The sequence below is a fragment of the Bidens hawaiensis genome, unplaced genomic scaffold (assembly GCF_021521415.1).
Source record: "Bidens hawaiensis isolate Kalapana, Puna unplaced genomic scaffold, B.hawaiensis_p1.1 tig00020944_1, whole genome shotgun sequence".
NCBI lineage: Eukaryota > Viridiplantae > Streptophyta > Magnoliopsida > Asterales > Asteraceae > Bidens > Bidens hawaiensis.
Window position 1 is genome coordinate 25,842 of NW_027493237.1, and position 19,639 is coordinate 45,480.

General features: G+C 35.4%; 2 long non-coding RNA genes across 3 annotated transcripts; both read left to right on the plus strand.

Annotated features, from left to right (window-relative positions):
- The first annotated feature begins 16,125 nt into the window (after positions 1-16,125).
- On the plus strand, positions 16,126-16,787 carry LOC143562349 (uncharacterized). Its single transcript, XR_013140467.1, has 2 exons — positions 16,126-16,401; positions 16,433-16,787. It is a non-coding gene; the product is annotated as an uncharacterized LOC143562349 (long non-coding RNA).
- A 152-nt stretch (positions 16,788-16,939) lies between these two features.
- LOC143562350 (uncharacterized) lies at positions 16,940-19,267 on the plus strand. 2 transcript variants are annotated; one of them, XR_013140468.1, is made up of 3 exons: positions 16,940-17,682; positions 17,769-18,979; positions 19,027-19,267. It is a non-coding gene; the product is annotated as an uncharacterized LOC143562350 (long non-coding RNA). The 2 variants fall into 2 exon arrangements; XR_013140469.1 differs by having other exon boundaries at positions 17,769-17,923; positions 18,580-19,267.
- The last annotated feature ends 372 nt before the right edge of the window (positions 19,268-19,639 follow it).

The window sequence follows — 19,639 nt, forward strand, 5'->3', positions numbered from 1 at the left end:
AGGTAACTATCCATCTTAAACTCATATATTATTATTTAAAAAAGCATTAATTGTTGGCAGGAAAATCTAGGGACAAAAGCATTGATTCCTGTTTCTGTTTACAATCAACACAGGTATTAAGATTACAACAATCATCTAATTCTTCGTTAATTGTGTTTATTTACCCTATAGGTTGTGTATTTGTGTCTAAGTGTCTTACTCGTGTTGTCATGAACTCTAATTTCTGGTTTTTGATTGCGTTTCATGTAAGCATGTTTCTAATTGTTTAAGTTTGGTTTCAGTTAATTCACTGTTTTTATCACTATTTGTTTGATCTAGGTAAGCAGTTAGGTGAATGAACTATAAAATATTAGTCCAATGGACTTCATGAAAAATTTGTGGGTTTGTTTTCCATATCTGTGGTGAGGTACCACAACCAAAAGAGATCTTTTTGTTGCAGATCATGTTATGAGTTTTTCCAGCTATTTGTTTAAATTTTTAAAACTTTCCATTAAACAAACATGTTTTATCACATGTGGTTTGTAGCACTATATGATTCATAGGTAGTTTTTTGGTGTAGAGCTCACAAAGCTTACATCTTTATAAAAGAAAGGTTTAATATTTATGTGGTTTCTTTCAATTTCGTGGCTAAACATGATATCCCCAGCAATTTCATGTGAAATTTTCATAAATTTTAGTTATTTTATGTCTTTTGCTCACTTTTGGTTTCTAGGTAAAATTTGTTGGCGGGTGTTGGCAATTTTGTAGAAATTGTGAGATCGAACTGAATAACTCGAGATTCTCAATTATTCCATTTCTTGATGTTAGTGAACAATCATGGGATTTGAGTTTATCATTTTTAAGGATATTGGTTGGGATTAGATTAAAGTCATTTTAGTGGGAACTTCACAAGATTCTTAAATAATTACATTAGAACTTTGTTTGAGGCAACCGTATTAAAATGGCGAATTGATAATGATTTGCAAGATACCACTATTCAAGATTATCTTTCTCATAACTAAACTTACATTACAAATTATTTGTTTACTTTTGATCCATATGAACTGTTTATATTCATACTTTTTTTTATATATGATTATGAAACTGGTAGTGTTTTTATTTATTTTTTTTATTTTATAATTTACGACCAGGTGGTATTTTTTTGTATTGAAACAAATTACTTTGGTACGGGCCTGGTTGTTATGACTTGAACACTTTTTAGCATAAGTATCATGTCAAATATGATGACGAAAGAAAAAGATATTTTATTTTAAATGTACAAATGGATGAAAGGTTGCTTCAAGTTAGATTATTAATCAATAGTACATGTGAATTTTATTGGATCTAATTGGCCTGTTTAAATTTTGTTTTTCAAGCCAGTTCTGGACTTAGAATTGGATCTTATCAAGAGTGTCTTTCTCACTTGAGTGTCACAAGGAGTGAAGAATGAAGATTGGTTTGATGATAAATTATTTCACAAATAATGAGATGTTATAACTCGGTTTAAAAGCTATATGAGTTTGATGAGACGCAAGACTCATTTATTTTTTTACTATACAATTAGTTTTTTAATTATAAATAATATATATCTTTTTTTAAATAAATTAGATATTAATTTTTAGTATATCCTTACTTTATAGGATTTTTATATCAAATATTTGGTTAGATTAGTTTTTAATTTAATGAGATGTTATAACCCGTTTAAGAAATATCTGGGTTTGATGAGACCCATACCCTTGAATTCGGGTCAAATGCATGAGAAGTTTCCATTTAAAAATCAATCAAATCTGGTGACTCCAAAAAAAAGGGGAGCGACAACATCGTGACACAGAGGATTTTTATGTTTTCTGATTGTTTTGTATTTTTACTATAAATATTTTAGATTTCGTCGTTTCTTTTAGTTCTTAATAGTGGTTCTTAGGTGTTTGGAATCTTCATGTACTTATGGTTGCTGGTATCTTCCTGCTAATGAATGAGGATGCTAGAGTCTGACAATTTGAAAGTGTTATATTTACAGCAACGGTAGGTCGTTTGTTTGAACTTGCGTTAATATAATGTTTTTGTATGGTATGAGGAAGGATACAACTTGAGGATTGGAGCACCAAATACAATGTGCATATGTTACATTAAAGAGACTCTGGTAGATAATATTAATTAGGAGGTGGTCCTAGAAATGTGTGTCAGTAGGCATTCTTTCATCTATTCCATGTACTAAATAATGATTTCTGGTATGACGAAATATGAAGCGCAAAATAGCTTTCAAATTCATGATATCAAACATAATTATTTAGAATTTTAGAAGCATAAAACCTTTATTTCATGAGTCTTAATCATAATGATGCTATAACCAATTTTAAAGATAGAAGTTATCCAGACAATGGATCTGTTAATATGTAAAAGTTTCAAAATGGCAAACGGGCCAGGCAACCTCCAAACACGTTTTCTCAAATTTTTTTATTAAGTTGTAAAACGGGCTCGGCTAACCTGGAAAAATATATTACAATCCATTTGCAGATACATGACTTGCATAAACATAAGCTGCAAGAGACTACAGAAATCTGATTCATAACTGTTTGTTTTCAACATACTGTTAGTTCACAAAGTGAGTTCACCCACAACATCCATAACTATTAATATAATACTTTGATAAAATTTCATAACTTAAGTGCACAAAAACTGCAGAAAAGAAAAGTAACATGAAGACATACAAAGTGCCCAAAATTGCTGTATGTTTTTTTGTTACATGCAACCTTACCAAATTTTGTATTCATAATTAATTAATTAATGCATGTGGTACATGTTGATTTTTGCATGATGTAACGAAGAGAAAGATGTTGGAAGTTAATTTCATAATAAATAAGACTGTTTTCTTATCAAGAAGATAAATATATATAGTTGTGTACGTCTCTTTTTTGATTTGTAATGCCTTACATAATAGACAATTTTTTAAAAAAATACCCCGAACAAATTTACCAAAATTTTTCACCTAATCTCAAACCTCTTAGAAATTTAATTAGCAGTTGTGATTATCATGTCTTAGTGGCCAATATTAAATAATATTTTAAATAGAAACATAATTTAGTGGTTGGTTTTTGGTTGGTATCTAACATCATTTTTTAACAAATTTTATTTTCACTAAAATCTACCTAATCTTGTACTTGCAAGGATTTGAACCCATCATCTTCATTTTGAAAGGTTGCCCTGCTGGCGGTGCACGCATATAATGTATATATGTGTGAACTCTCGGGTGGGCAAAAGTAAAATTGCACTAATTTTGAAGTTATTTTACTAATCTCGTGAAAATAACGTTAAAAGTGGGGGAAGGTTATTCAGGCATCATGTGGTGGCGTTGATAGCCGAAAGACAAGGGCACATGCACCAATCAGCCGGTGTCCCGATGATTGAGTGCTATGTGCCTTATGTCCAAGGCTTGATGCAAAACTATTATCGAGCCGGGGGTCTCATCAGAAGCAGCCTCTCTATCCCTATGGGGTAGAGGTAAGGTTGTCTACATCTTACCCTCCTCAGACCCTACCATAGCATTGCTATTGGTGGGATATACTGAGTACGATGATGATGATGATGATGATGATGATGATCTTCATTTTGAAAGGGTGAACACCATACTACTAGACTATTAATGATGAGATAAAAATAAAATAATAATAGTTAAAAGTGTGATGGGAGCAAGACTTAAGCTTTTATGGAATTCCACTGACTATGACGTGGACTCGGCTTACGTTATTTCGAAAGGAGATTGGGAGGTCTCTTTTGTTTGTGAACGGTTACTTATTTTATAATCAATTGGTAGTGGGGGTGGACAGGGGGGGGGGGGTTGTGATCCATGTGGCTGCCTAGGTGGCTCGCACACCACTACACCACACAAGTGAACGGGGTGCGGACGGCCCAAGTGGTCCGGACCACGGGGCTTGAACAAGCCTTTGAGCATGGGGTGGATTAAATACTTGGGGGATCAATCAAGCCCCACTACACCCTATGGGGCTTGATCCAGGGCCATGTCATCGCCTACGTGTCGGGTTTTGATTGGGTCACCTGGGGCTCAACCAAGCCCCATTACTCTTAGCCTTAATAACAAGAATTATGTGTTAGTGAAAGGGACGTTAAAAGGGTGTAGGCAAGATGTGGGGATGAAGCCGGTTTGATCAGGTGTGGCATCGAGTAATCCAGGTGAGTCGAATAAAAAATAATAAAATTTTATTTACATATATTTATTCTTTTAATGGTGTTTCAAGGTGGTGATCAATTATGATTTTCCTAATGACAGACATGCAAATGAACCAAACGAACAAAAACATTATGCCATTACGTATACTACAACGCCATCACTTGAAATTAAATCCACCCTAACAATAAATATAGCTCATCTCGGTCGAAAACAAAACTACGGCTAAAATAACATTAAAATTAACCGTCATGTATGTCAAAACTATTATAACAATAACAAAATCCTTAAAAAAAATTTAAAACAAAATCAATAACATTATAACAAACAATAATTAAACTAATTAAAAAAATTATATATCCACGTTAATATAAAAAAGATATAAATAAGACCGCGTAACACGCGGGCTAAAAGCTAGTGTATATATATATATATATTAGTAGTTTTTAGATAAACGTGTAATTAATTGTAAAATTTTATTAAAAATAAGTTTGAAATGAGATATAATGATCAAGTAAACAAATTTCTAGTATTTTAAAACCTTAAAGTGAACAAATAAAACTATAAAATTGACGGAATATGAAAGATTTTAAAGAGTTTAAAAAATTGTAAGCTTAAATTTATGTGTTTTGTCTATATATTTATATATTTATTCATATATAATTATATCTTAATTAAAATATATTCGAGCTGAACCGAACCGAGCATACCTTTGCTTGTTGCTTGGCTCGTTTACAAACTGAACCGAGCAGTGTGGCTCGTATACAATCGAGTGAAAAAATGAGCGAGCAATTTTCGAGCGAGCGGTGAACGAGTTCGAGCGACGAGCGGTTTGGACGGCCCTACGTGGGTGTATGCTATCGTGAATATTAAAAAAGACTTTCTGATGTCGATTTTCTTTTTACGGTATTTCTTATTCGTCTTGTTTTTTTATTCCAAGTTATGAAGATTAATGCATACCTCAAGTATATCTAAAGAAGACTTGATATTACTCTAATATTTGTGATAGCGGTTTGAAGTGAATGTATTAATCGCTAGTCACGTGGTGCTTACGTTCATTTTTAAGGGATTTTCCAAGCTAAAATTTGATGCCTCTTAATTGTTACATGTTTTTTTGTTACATCTAAAATACATTTTTTATTTGCATTCTAACTAGTTCAATAGAACTGGAAATGTTTAGCCAAAGAAAGATTAATATCGCTATATTGTGTAACATTATGTGGCTGCATGGTGTTTTTTTTTCCATCGCATGTGTGGTCAAAACTACCTCTTGGCATGTGTTTTACCCGAAACCGATTTTATATTTACCTTAATAACCGACTTTAAATTTATAATTAAAATTATAAGCTGCACTTCTAGCCATTTATTTCAAAATTTTAATAATTACAACATATTATTTATTACATTTTTAAAGGTTGTATAATGTGTGTACATTTATGTAACAAGCTTGGGTAACTGAGTGGGTATCACCTACCCAAACCCATATAAATATGTAAAAATTAATCCTATTAGACCAAGCGTAGTGAAAAAAGTTTTCGTGCGTGTTGACCAAAGCGTCGGAGAACACCCCCCCCCCTCCCCCCGCTCGGTGTTTTGGGGGTAAAAGTTTCTCCCAACGTTATGTATAAAACATTATATGGGAATGTAGGTGGAGAGGAGAAACGATATTGGCGGAGATATATTTATTTTTGGATTAATTATGCTATGTATGAAGAGTTTGGCGCACGAGAGGTTTCTAAAGTGAGGGATGTTTATCGCGAATGTTTGAAATAAATTCCACATAACAAGTTTTCATTCGCTAAGATTTGGTTATTGGCTGCTCAGTTTGAGATCAGGAAGTTGAATCTCTCGGGTGCGTGTTCAATTCTCAGTAATACAATTGGAATTGCACCTAAAGACAAGGTATTCGACAAGTACATTGAGATTGAATTGCAACTTGGGAACATAGATCGTTGTCGGAAACTGTATGAAAAGTATCTCGAGTGGTTGCCTGAAAATTGCTATGCATGGAGCATGTATGCTAAGCAGGGGCGGACCCACCTTAATGGGATCGGGGTCCCGGGACACCAATCTTTTTTAAAAATTTATTAGAGACGATATGTTAATTTTTTAAAGGACCCCATAAAAATACTTAGATGAAACCCCATTATATCAAAACTTTCTCTGGTGTAGTGGCATATCCTTTATCATCCAACCTAAAGGTCACAAGTTCAAACCTCACCAAGTGGGTTTTCAACATTTTTTTTATTTTGTTTTTCTAATTTTTAACTAAAACATAGTTTTTTAATGGTGGTTTCAACATTTTTATTTGGTTTTTCTAATTTTTAACTAAAACATAATGTTTTTAAGGGTGGTTTCAATATTTTTATTTTGTTTTTCTAATTTTTAATTAATACATAGTTTTTTATCTGGTTTAAAAGCAAAGCTTATTTGCGTTTTTCTACATTTTTATTGAGTATTTCTAAATTCCAAGTAAAACTTAGAGTTTTATTTGGTTTAAAAGCAATTCTTTTATGTGTTTTTTTATTAAATTCTAATTTAAACTTAAGGTTTTGTTTTGTTTAAAAGCAATTCTTCAAAGTTTATAGAAATCAACAAACAATTTAAGAAAAACTTAGATAAGTTAGAAAGAAAGTTTGTGTATTTATATTCTTTAAACAATACTCACCTCAACCGACCGGAATGACGACTGCCTCAAAAATTCTAACGTTGGGTAGTGAAAAATATACACCGAAAAATAGGGACCCATTGGATGAAAATCCTGGGTCCGCCACTGATGCTAAGCCATGCTATCAATAACTGGTTTAAAGATCAAGTTATGTTGTCATTGAAAATTGGGGAATGACTATATATAATACAAGAAGAAAACGTTTATTAGACGAAAAATTCATCCCTAATAATATTGAAAATTTGTAACAAATTAATGAAATAACCGTTAAAAATATGGACTCCAATTGTGCTCAAAGGTGTTAACGTGTAAGGGAACACATTAATAATATCGTTGTAGCATGTCGCGTAATCAAAGTGACATGATACTTATCATCTCATTTATATAATATTAATAACGATTACCGATATTTATGGAACTTGCGCTGCTATCATTCAACTAATTAAAGGAGTGTCACATTCCCGTATTGACGTTCCTAGTACTAGTAGGTCGTAGTATGAGTGAATGTTGGTTGTTATAGTTATTTAGGTAAAAATATATATATAAAGAAACAAGAATAACATATATATATATAGAGGATGAAACATAAATATAAATATAAAAGAATATAATGATAAACCGCCATGTAACTCATATAAATAAATAGGCGGGATATATTATTATTATTATTATTATTATTATTATTATTGTTGTTGTTGTTGTTGTTTTCTTTCCCCCCCCCATTCGCTTGACACTCAAATTCAATCCAATCGATCATCATCATCATCATCCTGCTAGGGTTTAGTAAAGTAGATATAGGGTTTGTTTATTATCGATAATCGATTAATCAATCAAACCATCCTCCTCGTAGGGTTTATTATCGATAATCGTTCATCAGTAACAGAAACAGAGTACAATGGCAGGTAATAGCGATAGTTTTCTTCCCCGAGCTGTTAAGGTCAAGAACAAATCCCCTGCTCCGGTTCAAATTACAGCCGATTCGTAAAGAGTTCGAAGCTCTGGTATAAGTACATTCACATGGAGGAGATGCTTCGAAACGTTGAGATACAATGAAACTGACCCCGCACGCTCAGTTTACGAAAGATTTTTTCTGCACACACCGAAAGTTGATTCATGGATCCGCTATGCCAAGTTCGAGATGAAAAATGGGGAGATCGCTCCAGCGCCAAACTGTTACGAAAGATAGACTGGAAGAGGCCGAAACATTATTTGTTTCGTTTGCGGATTTCGAAGAAACGGAATTGGCAGAGATATATTTATTTTTGGATTAACTATACTGAGCTGGAGATATCTTTGAGGGCAATTTTTGAGCTTGCGGTTGCACAGCCTGCACTTGACATGCCAGAGATGCTGTGGAAGGTAAATGCCTTTATTATATGCTTAGTGTCTTAAAACATGCATTCGTTAAAGTTTCTTTTATTTGGTTTTTAGGCTTGAAACAAAAATAAAATGTGGTCTGCTTTTCACTTGGAAGTTTTACATCTTTCTTTATGTCTGTTTTTTATGACCGAATTTCTAAACTTTAGGGACTGCCATGGTAATATTGCATTGGTTTTTTTATGTTAGGTATTAATCGAATATAGTTTATGTGTTTATATGTTGATTGAAGTTTGTATATAATTCTGGATGTAGTAGATGTTACACAATCTGCAAAATACTTCATGCTTGGAAAATTTGTGTATATGTGTGCGTGTGTGTGTATGTGGATGACATGTGAAATTGGGTTTGGGATATAGTTTGTTTTAAGGGTGATTTATATTGTTACAAAAGTTGTTTGAAATTTGAACCAGTGTGGTGTTTGACAACAAATCAACTAACTTATATTTATTAAATTCAATTTTCTGCAGGCATACATTGACTTTGAGATAGCAGAAGGTGAATTTGAACGAGCAAGACAACTACACGAGAGGCTTTTGAACCGTACAAAGAAACTGAAGAAGAGAAGACGGCTTGAATCTGATGACGGTGCTGCTGCTGCGTCTAATTTGAAGATCTTGGAGCAAGCATACAAATGGAAAAAGCAGAAGGTTGTTTTAGATGATGAATGATATAGGTTATTTGAAATTAATGATGTGTGTTTGCATCTGTTTTGATGAGACTTTGAAACTGTTTAACTGGACTGTGTATATAAGCTGATGTGACTAGCCTTACGAGTAACAACCTTGATTAGCAAGGTCATGGTGATTGTTTCCTTGTTATATTCTACTAGCTGCGTGCCTGCGCGATGCGGCGGGGTTGCACGCAAACATGACATTGGATGCGTAACCGGTGTTATCGTTTCTGTATGTGCATGACTTAACGATAGTACGCGTGTAACCCAACGATAGTATGCTCATATTGCGGCATTGGAATCTTAACCGGTGTTAGTAAGCACGTCAAACGACTGCGCAAGCTCAGTCAGGTGTTGGTGCGCACATAACGCTACATTGAACTCGTCTTGACCGCAACCCGTTCCGCTTGGCAATGTTCTAACCGAAATTCGTTATGACTCGACCCCTTTCAACCCAAACCCGTCCTGACCCAAACCAAATTAACCTTTTTGTATCGACTCATTCCAACCTTAACCTTTTAGACACATGACCTGAACGGCCGAAACCGCCCGATTCGTTTGTCGGTCTTTAATGGTAATCACGTAACACGTTAAGTTTTTAAAATGAAAAAGGTATAGCAATACCATACTCAAATTAAAGAGAATAAAATACTCGTTTTTATGGTATAATGTTTTTAAAAAAATATTAGCGTGTGAAAAAGTTATAAACGTTTAACCGTTGTCGGGGTAGTTCGTTTAAAAATAAGGGATATATATGCAACTATTATATAAATTAACAAAATGTGATTAAAGTTAAATGACCAAACTTGTAATTATTTTTTAATAAATTAAAAATAAACCGTAACAAGATTTTGGTTATACTAAATGACAAAATTGTCAAAATAAAAAATTGCCCATAAATTGTTTTAATCTTGTGCATTATAGTTTGTACTAAAAGTAACAAGTTTGGTAACTCTTAAAAATTAAGAGGTTTCTCACTCATGCTTTATATATAGTATGAATATAGATATAGTTTAGCTCTTGTAATTGCTTCCTTTGGTTGTTTGTTTGTGATTATGGTGATTGTTTCCTTTTATCTAGTTTTAATAAACCCATATACAAATTATTTATTTTTGTCCCATCAACCCATTTTCTTTTGAAGAATTGAGTTATAAATTCTCACACAGATAAGTGAATAAACCTGACATTAGTTAAGGATGGTTCTTGGAACTCTTATTTGGAAGTCTCCCTGCAGTAACAAAACAATAAATTTTAGTTAGGTTGTTGGGTCAAGATCCATGCAGAAAACACCTTGCAGGTACGCCTAGTCGGTTTGTAAAATGGCGGCTTATGAACTTTAAAGATTCAAACTTGGAAATGAAACTTAACCGGCTCGCTACCGTCCTGTTGAGGCCCATAACAGTGGCGGACCCGGGAAATTTTCTCATAGGGGTCGGAATTTTTTTTTATCGGTATTCAGTTGACTATCGCCACATATATTTTTTTTTATCCGCTTTGGTCAGTCGTGCCAAATAATCGGTATAATTTTTTTGGTTCGGTTGGGCCCTTCTGGTTGGCTAGAATCGGGTCGGCTCGAATAATATAGAAAAATGATTATCAAACAAAACATGAAAACAACATATAACAAAAAAAAAGTACGTAAAACTTCAGTTGAAATGCATAAATCAAATGTTATATATCTAAAATTTGTTGATTGGAGCTTCAAAGTCTGAATCAGAGTTTGCTTTAACATGTTTTGTTTTAACCTTTTTCACTCTGGCATCAACTTGTTTAGTATTCTTATCAACACTTTTTCGTTTAACATCATTCTTTTTATCCCCTGCCTTCTTAGCTTTATTTGAATCACACATAGAACGCTTAATAAACGCTTGGGAATACATTCAGATTAAGTGCATACATCAAGATGATATAATCATCCCAAACGCTTATAAAACGCTTACAAACATATCCAGAATTAACTCCATACATCAATATGCTATAATCATCCTAAACGCTTACATACATATCCAGTATTAATTGCATACATCAAGATGCTATAATCATCCAAACGCTTACATAAATATCCAGAATTAATTGCATACAGGCACATGATACAATTATAATAAAACGCTTTGTAAACGCTTAAGACTATATCCATACTAACACAAATCATAAAATGCTTGTACTACGCTTAAGCCCAAAATTAAAGCATAATTTTATTTGAAAAATATAAAATGGTACAAAGCAATACAAATGTTTGTCAAGCGCTTACAAAATCAACGGTTACATTTTTACAATGATGATACCCTAAGTTTAGTCTAAACAGATTTGAATATATTATATTTACAAGCGTAAATTTTTGACATGATGGAAAAAACATGATATTCACGATTTAAGTTTAGTCTAAACAGATTTGGTTATAGTTCTCAAACCAAATGGTATCATAGTATAATTAAATTGAATGAATTTAAAAGTTTAATGTAAAACAAGTTGTATTTATTTTTGTCCGTGAAAACCCGTGTCATGCAGGGATTCAATCGTCTAACGTGAATTATGGGTTTTGTGTCTGGTTCATTAGAGTTTGACCTTACAACACATGAAGACAACATATTTAACACTCATGCTCATAATAATATGTATGACACTACTAGTTTGTTTACCATAAAATAAGCTTAAACTTGAAGACCGCTAAAATCATATAAACATGTATATTTGTTATCTTTAAATGTGACGCATAAAACGGTATATTATGCAATCGTTTTTATTTTATTTTTTTAAACAACTAATTTGGATCACTAACAGACCACTAGTCTACCCGATCATCTCCATTCTCCAAGTATTAAACCCATCATAGGTGAGAAAACTCTATAGCCCAACCTAAAACCCTTAATTTTTTTACCACATGTGAGCTTGAACACAAGACATCTCACACACTTTATAATCTTTCTTTTAAACTTTTTTTAACTATAAAATACAACCACAATATTGCATACACAAATATCACACAACAAAAAAAAATATAAATACGAAACAAGAACTTTAGCGTTGTTTGATTTCAGCAAGAGTTTTATAACCATAGGCTGCAACTAGGTTATTTCATTAATAAAATGTAAAAGATATTCCATAATGTATTGATTTACAAAAGTAGAGTAGGACTAGCCGACTAGTCACTAGAGAATAAAAAGAATAAATATGGGCTTAAGCCCAAAAACCATAACCTTTACAAAACCAACACAAACAAAATCATATTGATGTATTTATTGCATATCTAAATTAAAATAAAAGTTATAAAAAATGTTAAGTATTTATATGAACATTCAAAGACTTCAATTTAAAAAAGAAGCTCATCTACATTGATCCATATCCATACTTTCTAGTAAAAACATATATGTTGTGCCACTTATCACTCCCACCCTCACAAGTTTTTAAAAATTTATATTGTTATTCATTTATTAAATACATTTAAATATTAATATAATTATGGTTAATTTAATCTTTTTTTTATCTTTCCTAATTCCTTCTCCAGGAGGTTCATCATCATTGCCCGTCTATCTATCTATGGGTCCAGTTCCTTTATGCCAGCCGGCTAGGTTGTACGTTGGTGATAACTGTATAGGGGCTACTACTGGGGTTCAGCAGGGAGACCCCCTTAGGCCCCTCCTCTTTGCCTTAGCATTACACCCTCTTGTTCTCTGGGTACAAAATGACTGTAACCTCCCATTTCATGTTTGGTACTTGGATGATGGGACTATTATTGGTGGTGCCAACGAAGTCGCTAAAGCCCTAGACATTATCAGCTCGGAAGGGCCATTATTGGGGCTGCAACTTAATATTAAGAAAACCGAGGTTTTTTGGCCAACGTATAATGGGGTGAAAGTCAAAGATGGGCTTTTCCCTAGTGGGATTGGTAGACCAGAGAGGGGGGTAAAGCTCTTTGGAGGGGCTGTTAGTCGAGATCCCTACTTTATTAAGGAGTTGGCGAGGCAGAGAGCATCTCGTGCAGTTGATCTTATGAAACTCTTACCTTGCCTTAGGGACCCCCAGGTCGAGCTCCTCCTGCTTAGGTCTTGCATGGGGGTTGCTAAGTTGCTTTTTGGGTTACGAACATGCCACCCCCATATGATGGATGATGCGGTATCCTGTTTTGATAAGGGGCTTCGAGAAGCCATCGAAGACATAGTTGTATGTGGAGGCCCGTTCTTTGGTGATCTTCAGTGGCGACTTACATCTTTACCGATGCGCTTGGGGGGTTTAGGCCTTCTTTCGGCTCATGATGTTGGGGTTTACGCTTTTGTAGCGTCGAGGGCTCAGTCTTAGAAGCTACATAATCACATCTTAAGGAATAGCGGGGTTGTCGTCCTGGACTCAGACTACGTGCAGGCCCTGGAACGCCTAAATGGCGCTCTCCCAGACTTTGACATTGACGGTTTCTCTAATAAGGACACCGCCCCACCAAAGCCTCAAAAAACTTTGGCAAATGCCCTTTTTGGCAAAATCGCTCAGAGCCTGGGAGAAGTTTTTGGATTGTCCCCCCGACAGAAGGCGGTTATTGAATGCTTACAAGGTCCTCATGCCCAAGATTTTCTGACCGTTATCCCGATTGATGGCTTGGGCCAAAGCATGTATGCGGTCGAGTATAGGGTCATTCTTAAGTACCGTTTGATGATCCCAATGTACCCAGAAGACGAAACATGTCCGATCTGCCGTAAGGCTTGCCTGGATAAATTCGGAGAGCATGCGGTTTATTGCAAGGAGATGCCTGGGTTCAAATACCGACATGATTGGGTGCAGGACGTTCTTTGGGACATCTTAAGGCGAGCTGGGATATCAGCTAAAAAGGAAGCCCCCCGTAAACTTCCTTACAGACCCCACGGAAGGGAGATCCACTATACGATTGACAGATTTGCTCATCTTTAACACGCTTGTGTTGACCTCACAGGGGGTATCTCCTTTAGCTGGTTTGAGGGATAATGGGTTTGTAGCTGGGCAAGCAATGAAAAGGGCTGAAACGAAGAAGGTGGAGAAACATGCTAAAGCATGCGAAGAGAACCAACATGTTTTTGTCCCTATGGCTTTTGATACCTTTGGCTCATTGGTACCGGAAGCTATCCGGTTCCTAACCAATGTCCAACGGGTTGTGCATAGTAATGTGTCGACTCCAAAGGGGCAGAGGTATGTCTTTAGCATGTTAGGGTTTGCAATTCAGAAAGGGGTAGCAGCGCAGCTTGTTGTCCGCCTACCTGCTATGTTGATGTAATATCTATGTTTCTATATAATAAAAAAGCAAAAAAATAAATTAACACCCGTTAAATTAGTTTAAAAGGTCGATCAAGGTATATCAGAAAATTTTACTTATCTTTAAATTTTAGCAAAATTCATTTTATAGACATTATATTATATAAGTATACAATTTAAAGTGAAGTTGGGCTTTAGCAGGTTGTACATCATGCTTTACATGTGTGTTGTGAAGAAGATGGTTGTGTAGTAAGAAGCTTATTATGTACCATGCTGTGATTGGACCTACATACACTTGCTCACCGGACGCCCAAACCCACTTACGTGTCCTTTGCAGTCAGTAGGTACGTGTCTTCTTTTGGCCCATCGTTTAACCCGATAATCCCAGTTGTCTTCTTCCTCAAATTTGTTTTCTCTTCAAGCGTGTACGTCATCGTAGTCATTGCCTGCTGTTGCCGGGTTCGATTTTGGAACCCCAGGTGGCGGTGGTGTGGTTGATTAGCGGTGGCAATTATTGTCGCCGGTTGAGCACTGTTAATCTTCAAATTCATTATTTGCTTCCATCAGGGGTAAGCTTCATTTTCCAACTCAGATTTTGTTGATTAGGGTTTTTTTCTAATTGCGGATCTCTGGCGGTGGTGTGGTTGTGAGGTAGCCCAATCCGTGTAATTTGATGAAAAGGGCAGTTTTGAAATATGTTAAAATGATGGATTAGGGTCAAACTTCGGTTTATGGTTAACTACGAGGAGTACTATTGGAATGTTGGAAAATATGTTGAGGTAAACCACCTAAGGTTTAACTCTGTTGGTGTTTAATAGTGTTTATTGTGTTATGCTGGTTTACTTAGACCACTTTCACACCTCTTAAACCCTCCATTATGTTGGTTTGCAAAGCATGCGTATTGTTGATCTGCTATTGATATTTGTTCCTTGCTTCACCCCAACCAATCTAATGATGTTAGGCTATGATGGTGCTTAACTCTCAGTGTGTCAACTTTGTTTATTGTGTGCAGCCATGAGTATGAACTAGGAGAAAAGAGGCAAAATACATTTAAGAACATGGGGGCATAGGCAGTTTTTGGAATGACAAAAGCAACACTTTTGGCAACACAAGGCCATATTTATTTTTCTGGTAGTCATTGCATCTACTATAAGCATGTAGTGGTGACGTATGTAGACCCAAGAAAACCTAAATAGACTATGAAAGACAACTTGGGTATTAGCATGTAGAAGTAAGATCTTTTGGAAATTATGTAGCACCAATAGAATATGTTAGTAACAATAATAAGGACTAATCGTTAGATGTTTGCGCCCCAACACATGGTTGGCAGCCCAACTACGCCGCAACGCGGCGGGTGATCCGACTAGTTATATATTAATTTTGAAGTTCCTGCTCGCTCACAGTTTTACTGTTTGTTTAAAATGGCGCATAAAGAGTTGTATCCGTTGCACTATAATTTGTACTTTATTGTAGCCTTTTCTTTGCCTTGTCTGCGTGACACGTACACCTTCTCTTTACACGTCCGTTCTCGGCCTTACGCCTTCTTTATGAGTAACTTTCTCTCTCTCTCTCTCAGTATATTTTCATAAAATTTGTTGCCTTCTCTTCCACTCGCGGCTGTTGCCGGTTTCCGTTTTGGAATCCTAGTCGATGACTGTGACGTCAATGGCTCCGAAATCTGTTTTCTGTTCCGACCATGGCCGTTTCCGGCCTTCATTTAACCCTAGGCGAAGGCGGTGGCGGAGGTAAGACGGTGACGTTGGACCAAGTCTTTGATTTTCATTTATGTTTTGGTTTTATTTTTACTATAGGGCTTTGATTGGATATTTCCGGTGACAGGTGGCCTTCGAGGTGGTTGCATCTGAGGTTTTCGGCAACAAGATGAAGTCGATGGCGACGACAGAAACTTCAATATCTATTGATCGATAATCGTCACAAAGTAGCAAAGAAGACGATTCGTTTGGGGTTTAGGATTTACCAGACTAGACTTCATCGGTGACGGGTTTTAATCTTTTTTTCTAATTTGTATTTTTGGTAGAATTCTTTTTATTTGTATTCATATATCTTTCAGTTTTAGGAGGAAGAAGATGCATAGTTTAACCAATTTCCGGACAATACCTTTCGTCAAAGATTCAATGAGAACAAGAACGTGGTTAGCTTCTCTTAAATTTTGTTTTACTAAATATTTTCCTATATTTCACTTGCTCATATATGAAACTGATTAGTCTCTGTCTGGTCATTTGACCCAAAATTGTGCGTTATGCCTATTTCAAACAGATTAGTTTGAAGCTATCCTATATTTGCCGGGTGTCTTAGACACGTGTGGTGTTGTCTGTAGTTTATATACATACTGATTTAATTCTGGTTGGTTGGTTGCTTGCATGCATTCTTGGTAGAACAGGGAGAGGAAACTGGATTTTGCAAGTTTGTGATGTTTATACCCATTTCCTATTTCTTTCGTTGTACATGACTGATTGGTCACCACAGATTCTCTTGAGCTTAAATCTTCTTCTAAAAGATGTATTTTAAACCGCACAAATCTGGGTTCTAGATATCCTTTTGCGTTGGTGCACACCGTATGCTCAATGAAATATCATTTGTTTTTGTTTTTGTGTATTGGTTTGTATTTATGTTTTGAAATGCTATTGTGTATTAGCTTATTAGGGTCTGTTTTTTTAGTTTGATGTTGCTTATGCATTGGATTTTGATGTTGGTGTGGACGGTTTGTCGGATATTTGGTCAACTTTGGTTTTTGAGATTCGATTTTCGATTGACTCTTGATCACCAAGATATGAGTTTTGGCTATGGTTTCGCAACCCCCCGCAACGCGGGGGGTCAATCTCTTTATTACTTTAAACTCTGATTTTCTATGATGCGTATCCGATTCGTCTATTGCCGGGTTCCATTTTGGAACCCTTGGTGAGGGCGATGATGGGGCTGTTGCCGGGTTCCGTTTTTTAACCCTAGGCGACGGTGGCTGCGGCTATGGGTGTGCGAGAGGTTATTCGGTAATGTTGTCCACCGTCCCATTATGATTGTTGCCGGGTTCCAATTTGGAACCCTAGGCAGCGCGGTGGCAGTATTATTATTATTGGCATACAAAGTTTATAATTTCCTGTCTATTTTACTGTTCATTTTAATGTCTGCATTACGCCTTTTGGTTGTTCCAGATGTTTGATGTGTCCACCGCATGTGCTTCAACTACGACCATTGCCGGGTTCTTATACGGCAGTGGCGGAAACTTGCAGCGCCTTGTGTTAACTGTGACGTTAGAGGCGGTGCACATGAGGTGTTCGATGAAATGCATGTGTGTTCGTTTCGGTTTTAGAAAGGCCATGATGGTTTTCTGAGCCTAGGTATGGTACACATGATGTGTTTTGACAGAATGCTTTGAACACTGTGCTACATCTTTTGAGTTTACATAGGGCGGTGATGGTGGCGGAAACTTGGCGTGGCAACCGTGGTACTTGGAAACAAGCAACCAGATTTGCAGCCATGAGTATGATCTGAGCCTAAAGTATTTGTTTAACTATTACTAAACTTATTGGTGTAGATAATATGCAACACATTAATGATGGTCATTGGAAGGTAATAGTTCTATTGTTCTTATATATCTAAAAATCTACACTTTTGAGAAACTACGATTTCTAAACTTCTGTCTTGTTTTCACATAGATAGGGAAATGGGCAGATAGAGGGTAAAGGCGTTAAGCAATCCCCTGTGAGAACCATTGATATCGAGACCACCGACTTCGTTTGCCGTTTGCGATTTTCTCCTTTTCCCTTTCTCGTACTGTGATTTAACTCTTTCAGGCTCCCCTCGATTAAAGGTAACCCTCCTTACTTTGAATGCTTCTTACGATTATATATCAAGAAGATACAACTGGCTTCATTAGGGCTCTATTACTGATTCAGTTAATTTATCATATTCAATATGAAAGATTGCTGCTTTTTTTTTGTCTATGTGATATGAATTTTGAATGTAGGTGTCTTATTTGCATGACCCATAATATATTCAACTTAAAGACTAGGTGAAGCTCGATATTCATTATAAATGAATGTTCGTTGGAATGGAACTACGTAATCATATATTGTAACTCACGAACATGGTAACAAAAAGGAATGAATGGGTCACGCGATATTAAAATAGGTGTTTAGGGTGTACCACCTGGTTTAGGAGTGTTAAGATCTCTTTAATATAATAAATGGAAGTTTATTGTTACTTGCTAGCGTTTTTAGTCTGTTGGCTTGGTAAAGTATACAATGAAGCATGATAATTATCTTTTTTTTTTAAATTATCAGTAGTAGTAGAATTATCCAGCAAGATTACACAGTGGTATTATCTAATTATTATTTTTTAGATAATTAGATATTGGGAGTTTACTATTTATGATCAACTTTAACTTTCATGTTTTGGTTGCTTAGCTCAACACTGAAAGCTCCCCTTTATTGCTCATTCACTGATTTATGGCTCATTATATACCAGATTCGGTCATCTATTCCAGGTTATTTCAGTCATCTCGCGGTTCGATTGGTTAGTATACCATCCCAACCTTTTATATATATCAAGTGAGTTATTTTATACATTTGATGCACAGAAACACTATGTAAATAAGATTAAAAAAAATAGATTTAAGGATTGAAAGGCCATTAACTTTGCACTTATATACTAAACCGGGGTTTGTTGATAAAAGAAGTTCAATTTTGAGTCGGTTTATTGTATGTGAAGCTGAATTGCCAATAACCAATTTCAATGGTGGAGTTAAATGAGAACCCCATCATTAAATCTATGGAGACTTCTAAATCAGGTAGGAACATGCTGTGACTTTTATGGCCATACAAACTTATTTTGAACTTCAGATTTTGACTTTTAACGCGATAACTGGGTCTTACCATTTAACAAGTAGATTCATTAAATGCAAGCTTCGTAAAGTCAGCAGCTTAGGCCTTTAGATGTTATACCTTATTTGCCTTCAGTAAGTGTATACAATTTTTACGTTTGTTAGCATCAGTTATGTGTACTTTTAATTGATCAGATTGTTCCATCTGATGAACTATTATATGTTGTGTTTGTGCTTGCATTATGCTTGCCTGCTTTCATCATAAGGGTGTGTCATGCTTAATTATGTTCTATAAGTGGAATTTTTAACAAAGGAAATCTAACAGAGCCCTTCTTGAACGAAGACCCGAGAATGAAACGACTGTAGTCTTCCGACTACCGACTAACACGGGCTGCGAACTTTTTGGTTTTCGAATAGGAGTCAATAGCTACTTACAGTTTGTAAACTACTAAAATAGGCAAAACAAGACTAGACTTTTTGACTAAATGCAGCTTACAACTGCATTATCCAGATGTTAGCCAGCTTTAACTCCTTATGTAAGAACTAAATTATAACTATAGTGGAATATACACATGGCTAAACATTACCTTCGTCAAAACTCAGCGCAACGCGCGGGTCTAAATTCTAGTTATATAATATATATCAACTTTTTTTTATTTAAACGTTGCATTTTTTAAAAAACTTGTGTAGTCAACAAAACAACAA